The sequence below is a fragment of the Odocoileus virginianus genome, chromosome 11, assembly GCF_023699985.2.
Source record: "Odocoileus virginianus isolate 20LAN1187 ecotype Illinois chromosome 11, Ovbor_1.2, whole genome shotgun sequence".
NCBI classification, from domain to species: Eukaryota; Metazoa; Chordata; class Mammalia; order Artiodactyla; family Cervidae; genus Odocoileus; species Odocoileus virginianus.
The window spans coordinates 70,607,484-70,622,249 of NC_069684.1; positions in this window are offsets into that span (position 1 = coordinate 70,607,484).

Genomic DNA, 14,766 nt, shown 5'->3' on the forward strand with positions numbered 1-14,766 from the left:
CACCACCAACCCTGAGATCAGTCAGCTGACAGTCTCCTGAAATCCAGCTGTCTCCAGCTAAAATTCGGTAACTGAATTCAGTAACTGTGTAGTGCTGTTTACTGCACTATACTTTATTACGATTATCTAGATATAAAACATTTTAATATGACTCCCAAAAAAGTGTCTGGCTTGGAAAAAGAAAAAGTTTTTTAAAAAGCTAATAAGAAAACGTACTGCCGGGAGTTCCCTGATGGCCTAGTGGTTAGGATCCCAGGCTTTCACTACCACAGCCTAGGTCCACTCCCAGGTCGGCGAACTGAGATCATGCAAGCCGTGTAGCGCAGTCAAATCAACAACAACAGAAAGTGAGGACCAGTCAGCCAGCCAGAAAAAAACAGTTTTTAACATAATTTGTAAGACCTGATGGCTATATTCATGTTTAGTTTAGTGGGGTTGACTAATATTGTCTAGTTATTGTTTTTAGGTTAAATGAAAATAGTCCCAAATAAGTAAAAAGTATGTCACATTCACAGCACCGTAACATTTCCTTATTTTGAACATGTTGGAACAAATTTCTTGTTTTGAACATTACAGAAATTATTTTCTCTTAGATTCTATGAAGGGAATGTTGAACACGTAGATAGAAATCGTTGCTTTGAGGGAGCTCTGAGTTGTGACCGGCCTGGGACTCATATGTGATATCTGTCCTTGACTCTGCACTGGCACATATGTGACTTTTAAGTACGTTATCTAACTTGTTGACTACCTCACAAATTACCCTGAAGTGAAGTATATGTTTTGGGTTTTAGGAGTTAGAAATGTGTGTGGAAAGGAACTAAGTCAAATATGGACTATTAATAAGATTTCAAGGCTAAAACTCAAACCAGCCTTCTATACAGGTTCAGGAAGGTGCAGTGGCGAGATGTCACCATTGCCTGAGGTGTTCTCGGGGAGCCCCATCCCAAGCCTGGAACAACCACTGACCCTCTCCCGGGCCCCCCATGCTACAGAGGACAGACCAGCACAGCGCACACCCACCCAGCCTTCTACACGCTGTCTCTTGCTTCACTTACCATCCAGATCCACTTTCTCCTGGGTCAGGGTCAAAGCTTATGGCCAGATTCCTCTGGGATACCCCAGGACATCTTTAGATTCTCCTACTCCCCCAGCGAGGCACGACTGCCAGCCTGCCTCCTCCAATCAAGGCGGACGCTTATTTTTTGAGGTCAGTAAGTGAGAATCCTCGTGTCCACTTTTGGAACGAGGTAACTTTTTGGAAAACATGCTGAGGATGTTACATTGTTCTGAGAAGTCACCCTAGTTTCCTCTCGCAGCTTAGTTTTAAATATAATAGCAAAGCACAAGCTCTGGATGTAGACATAGGTTTAAATCCTACCTTTCTCAGTTCTTTCGTCCTCAGCTGTCCCATCTGTAGAATGGGACGATAATGCCTTCTCTGTGGGGCTGTTGGGCACACAGAAGATTCAATAAACAAACTTTTATTATTATGATATATAATGTTAATTGAAACGAGAAGAGAAATAACTCAGGACATAGAGTGTGGGATGCTATGAAGGAACTAGTGAACTGAGAAGCTGATGGGCCCAGGCCCACCCGGATTCTGCTCTTTGGTGGCACGGTTACAGTTGAGGTTGGAAAAAGCTGGGCCATGAGGAGAGCCAGCCAGCTTCACAGGTCTCCGTGGAGTAAGAAAACTGTGACTCTGACCTGGCTTCATCCTCAGAAGCTCAGAAACTCAGTCCCATCCAGAAGTCATCTTGGGGAGGCTAACCTATGCCCACAAGCTCACAGAGGCCTGTCATGAGACCAGATGGTCAGTGGGCCCAACAGACATGTCCGCCTGGCCTACAGAATCACTGCCCAGAAGGAATTTACCCAGGAGAAAGGTGATCAGAAGGCACTTAGAGAGCTCGGAATCACAACAGAGAGGTTCGTTTTAGCACTTGAAAATACAATGGCACCGTGCCTTGCGAGTCAGCTGCCTGAGTCCTCACCGTCGGGACACCTGACAGGCGGGCAGGTGTTCCCTTCAGACCCTAGTGTCTGCCAGACAGAAGCCAGAGAGCTGGGAGCTCTGCTCTCAGTGTCTCCTTCACTTCTAAGACCGACCAACTTCCCTTCAAAGCCACGCATTTCTCCTTTAGATTTGCTTATGTTCCAGTCAGACTGTCTCCTGCCTCAGAACTTCCCATTACATGTTGATTTTAGAGTTTACCTCTGGGAGGCCTAGGAAGAACACAGTATTTCCAAGCTCTTTGCGGAGGGATAGGGGGTTGTCAGTGGGTAACTAAGGACGGTCTATGAGTACAATAATCTTTGCCTTGCTCACCTCTTAGAGAGTTGAAAAGACACAGAAAATCAAAATCATCTGTGTGAAGGGAATGCCTTTGTTAGAGAGATGTGACTTTCTCAGTGACACGCTAACACACACTGTCTTCTCTTTTTAATTTTATTTACTTATTTTTGGCTGTGCTAGGTCTTCACTGGGGCTTCCCATGTGTCTCAGTGGTAAAGAATCTGCCTGCCAAGCAGGAGATGCAGGTTCGATCCTCGCATCAGGAAGGAAATGGCACTCCAGTGTTCTTGCCTGAAAAATCCCATGGATAGAGGATCCTGGTGGGCTGCAGTGCATGTGGTCAAAAAGAGTCAGACATGACTTAGCAACTAAACAACAGCAACAGGTCCTCATAGATGCATAGGCTTTTCTCTAGTTGTGTCGAGCAGGAGCTACTCTCTAGTTGCGATGTGCAAGCTTCTCAATTCAGTGGCTTCTCTCGTTGCAGAGCATGGGCTCTAGGAAGCCAGGGCTCAGTAGCTGTGGCTCCAGGACTTTAGAGTACACGCGCAACAGCTGTGGCTCGCAGGCTTAGTTTATCCATGGCATGCAGTATCTGCCCAGATAAGGGATCAAACCTGTGTCTCCTGCATTGGCAGGTAGATTCATTCCCACTGAGCCACCAGGGAAGCCCACATTCAGTTCTTTAAACCACAAATTCTCCTCTACCCTTTTCCCATCTTCTTTCCCTGGTCTTTATTTGGAATGAATGGGACAGTATCCATGGAAGAAGGCAAATGTGGCAACAAAAGCTGTAAAAACTGGGGTCTGATGTTTTCCCCAGATACTCCCAGCTCAAAGCTAGCTGCACACTTGGGCAGAAGCCTGCAGAGAAGTGACTGACACCCTGGCCTTTGAGCCCGCCAGCCTCTCTCTGGAGGGTTTCCTAGGGCACCTTGCTGCAGGCCTTCCGGCTGAATGCTTAGCTGGGTCACAGGCATCTCACCAAGCTACTTCCTGTGCCCAAAGCAGCCACCAAAAAGTTACAATTACTTAAGCCAGTCTGGAGTTGGGGCTGAGGGGCAGCTGGAGCCCTGTGGGCAGACCCTTCTCTTGCTCCATCCACCTCATCCGTGCTCCTGGGCCACTTGCCGTATCACTTCAGTCTCCGTTTCATGTTACAAAGCATTTTTTCACTCTCTTCCTAGCACAGGAGTGAAGCTATGGAGATTATATAAAGTCTCTCTCTCTTTTTTTTTTCTTTTGGCTGCACCTCGCAGCTTGCAGGATCTTTGTTTCCCAACCAGGAGTTGAACCCTGGCCACGACAATGAAAGCCCCAAGTTCTAACCACGGGACCACCAGGAACTTCCCTAAACGCTGTCTTCTATTTGAAGTCAAACACCCAAGTTGTTAGACAATTTCCTGCTGCCTTACTTCTTTAATAAATATCAATATTTATTTATTCAGACAGTAGACGTCACCAACCTGAAATGAATGATGTAATAAGCTGTACGCTATGTCCTTTATGTAGTGCTCTTGCCAAAAACGTTTTTCCGGATCTATTCTTGAGAAAATAATCAGATAATCTAGAATGTAGGTCAACAACCCAGACTCTCTACAATAAAACGCTTTTAAAATGGGAATTTGCCGTGTGGCTCAGGAAACTCAAACAGGGCTCGGTATCAACCTAGAGGAGTGGGATGGGAGGGGAGATGGCAGGGAGGTTCAAAAGGAGGGGATCTATGTATACCTATGGCTAATTCATGTTGAGGTTTGACAGAAAACAACATAATTCTGTAAAGCAGTTATCCTTCAATAAAAAAATAAATTTAAAAAAAAGAAAAAAATAAAGGCAAAGCTATTGAAAAAAAGAAAGAAAGAATGTCAGTGTTACAAAAAGAAAAAAAAAAAAAGACAAGGAATTATAGATTGAACAGAACTGTCAGTGATAAGAAAAATACTCTGGGTCTGAGCTGTTCAATACAGTGCCACTATCACATGTGAACACTTGAAATGTGGCCAGTGTGACTGGTGAGCTGAATTTTAAATTTATTTAATTTTAACTAATTTGAATATAAATAATCACACATGGATACTGGCTCCTGTATTGAGCACAGCATGAAAGGGAAAGTGTTAGTTGTTAAGACATGTCCAACTCTGTGACTGCATGGACTATAGCCTGTCAGGCCCCTCTGCCTATAGGATTTTTCAGGCCAGAATGCTGGAGTGGGTTGCCATTTCCTTTTCCAGGGAATCTTACCAACTCAGGGATTGAACCTGGGTCTCCCCATTGCAGGCAGATTCTTTACTGTCTGAGGCATCAGGGAAGCCCCTAGGATACAGCATAGTTCTACATTAAAACAAAACAAAACAAAAGACTAAAGAAATAAAACAACCAAATGCAATGAATGAATTTTTATTGTATTCTGGATCAGAGTAGGAGAAATGAGAAAAAAATATTTCAAAGGATATAGATAAATGTAAATTGTTTATGATATTATTGAGCTAAGGTTAATTTTGTTAGGTATGATAATAGTATTGTTACCAAGCCCAAGCTCCTACTGCTCACCCCATAACAAACCAATAAATGGAGAGCTGATTTGGGGGGCAAGGAATCACAACTTTATTTTGAAAGTCAGCTGATCAAGAAGACGGTGGACTAATGTTCCAGAGAACCATTTTACCTAGTTAAAATCAAGGCTACTTGTGTACTAAAGATGGAGTGACTGTGGTGAGTTGTTGCAAACATTCTGGTATCAGAATCCTTTTTTCTTGTAGCTGTCCACAGAGGTCAAGTCATGATGCTCCTATAAACTTCTAACAAGATAAATGTTATTCTCTATTCTACAATGTTTTATGTCTGTATGAGTGGGAAAGTATCATACCTTTAAAGGTCAGAGCTTTGAGAATGAGTTATCCTTTCAGGCGACAGGCAACATTCTTAACTTGTAACGAAATCAGTAGAAATCAAAGGTTAAAGTAAAAGAAACAGATCTAATATGGAGTCACATTTATCCTTCTCTATTACAATATTCTGATTTTATAAGAGAATTTAATTATTAGATCCTGTGTACTGAAGTGTGTAGGGATGAACTGTGTGCTACTTAGTTTCAAATGGTTTGATACATACATATAGACAAAGAGACAAAGCAGATGCGGCAAAATGTCAATAATCAAAAATTCAGTTTTAGGACATATTGACATACATTATACTCTTTAACACTTCTATGGGTTTGAAATTTTTTTAAATGAAAAGTGGGAAGTAGAAAGGAAAGAAGCAAGCACCCACTGGAACTGTGATAGGATCAGAGCAAGGCTGACCACTTTCCCCAGCTTCCAAAAAGCTGTGTTCCAAACATGAACATGCAAATTCATGTTTGGCACTCTGAATGTACTTTCTCTCTCTTATTTATAATTGTCTCTCTGGGAAACGGCAACTACTATTAAAGAAACACAATACCCCTATTCCCACCAAAGAATTGTCACTCCTTTGATAGAAACTCTGTAAGATGGGGAGACACCAGGAACTTGCTAATATTCCCTCTTCACACTTCAGATCTGGCAAACTTAAAGTAGTTCCTCTTACACACAACCAGGGCCAAAGCCAAAATTTTGTAATTGAAATTCTTGTTTACTTTGCAATGTGCTGTTTGCATGTATGTTAAATAATTTTATATTGGTCCATTAAGAGACCACAGGTCAAACCAATTGTAAATGCTCCAGGTGATGAATAAGGGCTACAGTAATAAGGGAAATATTCCTAAATGGGTTGATACTTAAGTCAGGCCTTAAAGCAGCTTTCTCAAAGTAGATCTGATCTAGGCATCATCTTAGTACTTGACAAAAAGGCAGATTTCCCTGGGTCCTACCCCAGGCCTGCAGAGTCAGAATGTTCATATTTAACAAGCACCCCCCAGCGATTCTAATGTACACTGAAGTTTGAGAACTTAAAGTGTGGTAAGACTTAGGTGTATGAAAAGAAACCTGAGGGGTATCCTGATATCCCAAATCAAATATACAAAGTCAAAAATGAAATTGGCGACTCCCCTGGTGGTACAGTGGATAGTAATCTGCCTGCCAAGACAGGGGCACAGATTCAATCCCTGATCTGGGAAGACTCCGCATGCCGCGGAGCAACTAAGCCCTCAATTACTGAGCGTGTGCTCCAGAGCCTGGGAACCGCAACTACTGAAGGCTGGGCGCCCTAGAGCCCCTGCTCCACAAAAAGAGAAGCCATTGCAATGAGAAGCCTGCACATCGCAACTAGAGAGTAGCCAAGCCCCTACTCAGCCCAACAAGGGAAAAGCCCACATGTAGTGATGAAGCCCCAGTGCCATCAAAACTAATGAATTCAAATACACTCTTCCTGGGAGAGTATGTTAGAGCTTAATAACTGTGCTCAGGATTGTAGAACTGGCTATGTCCCATCAAATCCTCCCCTGCCTTAAAAAAGAAAGAAAGAAAGAAAGAAAGAAATTGGGCTTTTAAAGAGTAGAATCCTTCAGAGGGGGAAAATTTCCATTTGAGATCAGGTGAGACAGAATTGTTAGGTAGGGTGGGACCAGGGTACAGAAAGCTTCTGACACCAGACAGGGAGGTTGGCCTGTTTTTGGACAGTTGGTAAATAATGAAGGAACAAATCACAACAAACTATGGAAAATTTTTCAAGAGATGTGAATACCAGACCACCTCACCTGCCTCCTGAGAAATCTGCATGCAGGTCAAGAAGCAACAGTTAGAACTGGACATGAAACAACAGACTGGTTCCAAATTGAGAAAGGAGTATGTCAAGGCTGTATATTGTCACCCTGCTTATTTAACTTCTATGCAAAGTACATCAGGTGAAATGCTGGGCTGGATGAAGCACAAACTGCAGTCAAGATTGCTGGGAAAAATATCAATAACCTCAGATATGCAGATGACACCACCCTTATGGCAGAAAGTGAAGAAGAACTAGAAAGCCTCTTGATGAAAGTGAAAGAGAAGAGTGAAAAAGCTAGCTTAAAACTCAACATTCAAAAAATGAAGATCACGGCACTCAGTCCTATCATGGTAAATAGATGGGGAAACAATGGAAACAGTGACAGACTTTATTTTCTTGGGCTCCAAAATCACTGCAGATGCCATGAAATTAAAAGCTCCTTGGAAGAAAAGCTATGACAAACCTAGAAAGCATATTAAAAAGCAGAGACACTACTTTGCCAACAAAGGTCCATCTAGTCAAAGCTATAGGAGAAGGCAATGGCACCCCACTCCAGGACTCTTGCCTGGAGAATCCCAGGGACGGGGGAGCCTGTTGGGCTGCCGTGTGTGGGGTCGCACAGAGTCTGACACGACTGAAGTGACTTAGCAGCAGCAGCAGTAGTCAAAGCTATGGTTTTTCCAGTAGTCATGTATGGATGAGAGAGTTGGACCATAAAGAAAGCTGAGTGCCGACGAATTGATGCCTTTGAACTGTGGTGTTGGAGAAGATTCTTGAGAGTCCCTCAGACAGCAAGGAGATTAAACCAGTCAATCCTAAAGGAAATCAACCCTGAATATTCACTGAAAGGGCTGATGCTGAAGCTGAAGTTCCACTACTTTGGCCACCTGATGCAAAGAACTGACTCACCGGAAAAGACCCTGACTGAAGGCAGGAGGAGAAGGGGACGACAGAGGATGAGATGGTTGGATGGCATCACTCATTCTATGGACATGAGTTTGAGCAAGCTCTGGGAGTTGGTGATGGACAGGGAGGCCTGACGTGCTGCAGTCCATGGGGTTGCAAAGAGTCAGACATGACTGAGCAACTGAACTGAATGAGGTTTTAGAACAATCAACCTGGCTGGCTATATAGGATGCATTGAAGATTTTAAAAAACTAAAATCAGAGAGACCAATAAACAGGTTTTTGAAGACGATCCAGGAGTGAGTAATGAAAGCAGCACTGGATACAAAGTGTAAAGGGTGAGTGGAAGAAATATCTTTGAAGGAAAGATCAATAGGATGTGGTGACTGATTTTTTAAAAGGGAGGGGCTACACTATCATGTGTAAAATCGATAGCTAGTGGGAAGCTGCTATATAACACAGGCAGCCCAGCCTGCTGCTGTGACAAACTAGAGAAGGGGGATGGGAGGGGGGAGGGAGGTTCAAGAGGGAGTGAATATAATATATAATTATGGCTAATTCCAGTTGTTGTACGGCAGGAACCAACACAACATTGTAAAACAATTACTCTCCAATTAAAATAAATTTTAAAAATCTTAAAAATAAAACAGAGGGGCTTCAGAGGAATGTATGTAAGAGGAAATATTAATAATGCTCAAGATCCATTTACACTTTAATATACATAAGATAGCTAGTTAATAAGAGCTTACTGTATAGCACAAGAAACTCTCCTCAATATTCTGCAATGGTTTATATGGGAAACGAATCTAAAAAAGAGTGGACATAATGTGTGTATATAACTGATTCACTCTGCTGTATACCTAAAACTAACACAGCACTGTAAATCAACTTTACTTCAATAAAACTGTAAAAAAGAACAGCAAAAAAGTGCGGAAATTCTACTAACAAAAACAAAGACCTAAGGACATATTTTGAAAATTGGCTAAGGAGTTGAATAGATTTTTCTCCAAAGAAGACAGACAGATGGCAAAAATATATATATATATATAACTCTAATCATTGGGGAAATACAAATCAAAACCACAATGAGGTATCACTTTGCATTTGTCAGGATGGCTATTATTTTTAAAAAAGAGAGAGAGAAAGAGAGAAACAACAGGTGTTAGTGAGGATGTGGAGAGACTGAAACCCTTGCACACTGTTGGTAGGAATGCAAATGCTGCAGCCATTACGGAAAACAGCATGGAGTTTCCTCAAAAGATTAAAAATAGAACTATCGTGTGATCCAATGATCCCACTTTTGGAAATTTATCCAAGAGAATTGAAATCAGAATCTCAAAGAGATGTTAGTACTCCTATGTTCATCGCAGCACCATTTACAATAGCCAAGATAAGGAAGCAACCTATATGTCCATCAAAATATAATTTTTAAAAATTATGTATACAATGGTGAAACACTGAAATCATTTCCTCTAAGATCAGGAACAAGACAAGAGTGCCTACTCTCACCACTATTATTCAACACAGTCTTAGAAGCCCTAGCATGGCAGTCAGAGAAGAAAAAGAGATAATAGGAATCCAAATTGGCAAAGAAGTAAAACTGCCACTGTTTGCAGATAACATGATACTAAACATAGAATATCCTAAATATGCCACCAGCAAACTACTGGAGCTAATCAATGAATTTAGTAAAATCACAGGATACAAAATCAATATGTAGAAATCTCTTGCATTCTTATACACTAACAATGAAAGATCAGAAAAAGAAATTAAGGAAACTATCCCATTTATCACTGCAACAAAAAGAATAAAATACCTAGAAATGAACCTAGGTAAAAACATAAGAGGTAAAAGACCTGTATGAAGAAAACTATGACACTGATGAAAGAAATCAATGATGACACAAATAGATGAAGAGATATACCATGTTCTTGGATTGGAAGAATCAATATTGTGAAAATGACTACACTACCCAAAGCAATCTACAGATTCAATGCAATCCCTATCAAATTACCAATAGCATTTTTCACAGAACTAGAACAAAAAATTTTACAATTTGTATGGAAACACAAAAGACCCCAAATAACAAAAGCAATCTTAAGGAAAAAAAAAAAAACAGCTGGAAAAAGCAGGCTCCCTGATTTAAGGCTATTCTACAGGCTACAGTCATCAAGGCAGTACGGTACTGGCATAAAAACAGAAGTACAAATCAATGGAACAGGACAGAAACCCAGAGGTAAACACACCCACTTATGGTCACCTAATGATGACAAAGGAGGCCAGAATACACAGTGGAGTAAAGAGAGTCTCTTTAATAAATGGTGCTGGGAAAACTGGACAGCTACATGTAAAAGAATGAAATTAGAACACCCCCTAATACCAAACACAAATAAAAACTAAGAATGGACTAAAGGTCTAAATGTAAGGCCAGACTCTTTAAAAGTCTTACAGGAAAACATAGACAGAACACTCTTTGACATAAATTACAGCAAGATCTTTTTTTGACACATCTCCTAGAGTAATGAGAATGAAAACAAAAATAAACAAATGGGACCTAATTAAACTTAAAAGCTTTTGCACAACAAAGGAAACCATAAACACGATGAAAAGACAGCCCTCAGAATGGGAGAAAATATTTGCAAATGAAGTAACTGACAAAGGATCAATCTCCAAAATATACAAGCAGCTCATGCAGCTCAACAGCAAAACAAACAAACAAACCAATCAGAAAATGGCCAGAAGATCTAAATAGACATTTCTCTAAAGAAAACATAAAGATGGCCAACAAACACATGAAAAAATGCTCAACATCACTAATGATTAGAGAAATGCAAATGAAAACTACGGTGAGATATCACTTCATACTGGTTGGAATGGCTGTCGTCACAAAATCTACAAACAATAAATCACTGGAGAGGGTGTGGAGAAAAAGGAACCCTCTTGCACTGATTGTGGGAATGTAAATTGATACAGCCACTCTGGAGGACAGTTTGGACATTCCTTAAAAAACTGAAAACTACCACATGACCCAGGAATCCCACTACTGGCCATATACCCAGAGAAAAACATAATTCAAAAAGACATGCACCCCAGTGTTCATTGTAGTACTATTTACAATAGCCAAGACATGGAAGCAATCTAAATGTCCATCAACAAAAAGTGGACAAAGAAGACGTAATTTTATATATATACAATATGTATATTATATATATATATATATATATATGTCAGTTCAGTTCAGTAACTCAGCTGTGTCTGACTCTCTTTGCGACCTCATGGACTGCAGCATGCCAGGCTTCCCTGTTCATCACCAACTCCCGGATCTTGCTCAAACTCATGTCCATTGAGTCAGTGATGCCACCCAACCATCTTATCCTCTGTCATCCTCTTCTCCTCCTGCCTTCAATCTTTCCCAGCATCAGGGTCTTTTCCAATGAGTTAGTTCTTCCCATCAGGTGGCCCAAAGTATTGGAGTTTCAGCTTCAGCATCAATCCTTCCAGTGAATATTCAGTACTGATCTCCTTTAAGATTGACTGGTTGGATCTCCTTTCAGTTCAAGGGACTCTCAAGAGTCTTCTCCAACACCACAGTTCAAAGCATCAGTTCACTGGCACTCAGCTTTCCTTATAGTCCAACTCTAACATCCATTCATGACCACTGGAAAAACCATAGTTTTGACTAGATGGACCTTTGTTGGCAAAGTAATGTCTTTGCTTTTTAATATGCTGTCTAGGTTGGTCATAGCTTTTCGTCCAAGGGGCAAGCATCTTTTAATTTCATGGCTGCAGTTACCATCTGCAGTGATTTTGAAGCCCAGGAAAATAAAGTCTGTCACTGTTTCCACTGTTTCCCCAACTATTTGCCATAAGTGATGGGGCCAGATGCCATGATCTTAGTTTTTTGAATGCTGACTTTTAAGACAACTTTTTCACTCTCTTATTTCACTTTCATCAAGAGGCTCTTTAGTTCTTTTCTACTTTCTGACATAAGGGTGGTGTCATCTGCATATCTGAGATTATTGATATTTTTCCCAGAAATCTTGATTCCAGCCTGTGCTTCATCCAGCCCAGCATTTTGCATGATGTACTCTGCATATAAGTTAAATAAGTAGGGTAACAATATACAGCCTTGATGTACTCCTTTACCAATTTGGGACCAGTCTGTTATTCCATGTCCAATTCTAACTGCTGCTTCTTGACCTGCATACAGATTTCTCAGGAGGCAGGTGAGATGGTCTGATAACCCCATCTATTTAAGAATTTTCCACAGTTTGTTGTGATCCACACAGTCAAAGGCTTTGGCGTAGTCAATAAAGCAGAAGTAGATGCTTTTTGGGAACTCTCTTGCTTTTTCAAAGATCCAACAGATGTTGGCAATTTGATCTCTGGTTCCTCTGCCTTTTCTAAATCCAGCTTGAACATCTGAAAGTTCATGGTTCACGTACTGTTGAAGCCTGGCTTGGAGAATTTTGAGCATTACTTTGCTAGTGTGTGGGATGAGTGCAACTGTGCAGTAGTTTGAACATTTTTTGGCATTGCCAAAGAATACATATGTGTGTGTGTATGTGTGTGTGTGTACATACACACACAATGGAATATTACCCAGCCATAAAAAGGAATGAAACTGAGTCACTTTTAGAGATGTGGATGGACTTATTACAGACTGTTTTACAGAGTGAAGTAAGTCAGACAGAGGAAAACAAATACTGTATATTAACACATATATGTGGAACCTGAAAAAATTGGTATAGATGATCTTATTTATGAAGCAGAAATAGAGACACAGATGTAGACAACAAATGCATGGATAACAAGGAGGCAAAGGGAGATGGATGAACTAGAAGATTGGGATTGACATATATACACTACTGATACTATGTGTAAGATAGATAACTAGTGGGAACCTTCTGTATTGCACAGGGAGTTTTACTGAACATTCTGTAGTGACCTACATGTGCAAGAAATACAAAAGAGAGGAGATACATGTATATGCATAACTGATTCATTTGCTGTACAATAGAGATCTACACAACAATGTAAAGCATCTCTACGCCAATAAAAATTTTAAAATAAAATTAAAAATTGTATATGCATACAATATAACATTATTTGGCCATTAAAAAGAAGGAAATTCTGCAATACATGACAACATGGATGAACCTTAAAGATATTAATTATGCTAAGTGAAATATCCAAGAAAGAAAAACTGCTGCATGATTTCACCTGTATGAGGTATCTAAAATAGTTAAATTTATAGAAATAAAGAATGGACTAAAGAGTGGTGACTAAGGGCTGGAGGGAGGGAGAAATGGGCAGTTAATAATCAATAGGCATAAGATTCATTTAAACAAGATGAATAAGTTCTAGAGATCTGCTGTACAACACTGTCCCTCTACTACACACTTAAAATTTGAACTTTTATATTGCTGTGACTGCATACTTTAAAACTTAAAAAAAAAAAACTTCAGAGGTAGGTCTCATGTTAAGTGTTCCTACCACAGTAAAATAGAAAATTTCAGGTCTGAGTGGAAGGAAGAAATGATGAGGCCAGTGACAGAAATAGTTGTTTTTGAGGTGAAGCAATGAGAGGGAGGCTCTGACAGGACAGCCAACTAAAAGTATCTTTATATCAGCTGAGCAAAACTGATTAGAGATGAAGATATAAATAAAACTTAGACAAAGAAAAATGCGAAGCCAAGGGCAATTCACCAAAGTAAAAAGTTCAAAGAATCATCAGCTCAGGGACCAAGAATGAAGCCTTTAGAAAAACTTAAAGAGTGACAGGATGAAAGGAAACAGTGAAATAAGGTGATCATTAGAGGAGGCTGAACAAGAAAGAACGGTGTCACTAAGTCACATGAGAAGCAAATTTCAAGAAATGGTTAACTATGTCAAAGCCAACGGGAATTGAGAAAAGACCACTGGGAAGAAAACTAAGACATCCCAAACAGATGAGAAGCCTAGCCTGACCTTCCTTACCTGGGTAACAAACATTGTGAACCATGCTGATGGTCTCTCCTCAAGGTTAAGAAGGTCAAGAGACCTGAGCAGGGCTGATTTTTCCATCTTCCTGTTGCTTTCTCTTCTATTCCTGGGAAAAGCATAGAAAACGGAGCTTATTTTGTTTGCCATGAAGCTCATGTCCACTTAACTCCTACCTAAAGGGCAGGCAGGTCAGAAGTTACAGGCTAAAAAACTAAAAGTATTTGCAAAACTGTAGTTTAATCATTATTCATGAGCAACAACAAAAACAAATGGAGGAGGACCGGCAGTGTACTTCAGTCAGCTTCCAACTCAAATGATGTGAGCGGTGTAGTGTGACTGAAGATTGTCCAAGTGAGAATGAGGAGCCGTCTGTTGTTTTCTGTCTTTACTGCAGTAGCAAGTTATCAAACATCAATAACTAACGTTTAACGACATGTCTTCTCCTGTGTCGGTCTTTTAATCTGTCCTTGAATTTAACTGTTTTGGGGTCTTTTGCGGTGGGTATGTCTATCTATCCATTTGGAAGAACAGGAAATGGACTTGAACATGAGGGATGAGGCTTTAGCTTTTATTAGTCGAAATAATGTATGGAATCTATGGAATAATTTTTTAATCTTGGGTCCATGAAACTTTTATTAAAGATGAGAAATGTATGTGGTGACAGATTTAGGAAGGTTAGATCATGTCGGACAAACCACTTACTGAAGGACATTTTCTATTCCAGAATTATTTAAAAATAAAATTCCAAATCATTGAAGGAGTTTGAAACTAAATGTAGGTTGGTTTGTTTTTTAATACTACATAAACTACACTCCCAGGAAGCCATGCGGGCGAGTCGCTGCGCTTGTCAAGTAGCTTTCGCCGCAAGGTACGCTGGGAAATGTAGTGCGCCAA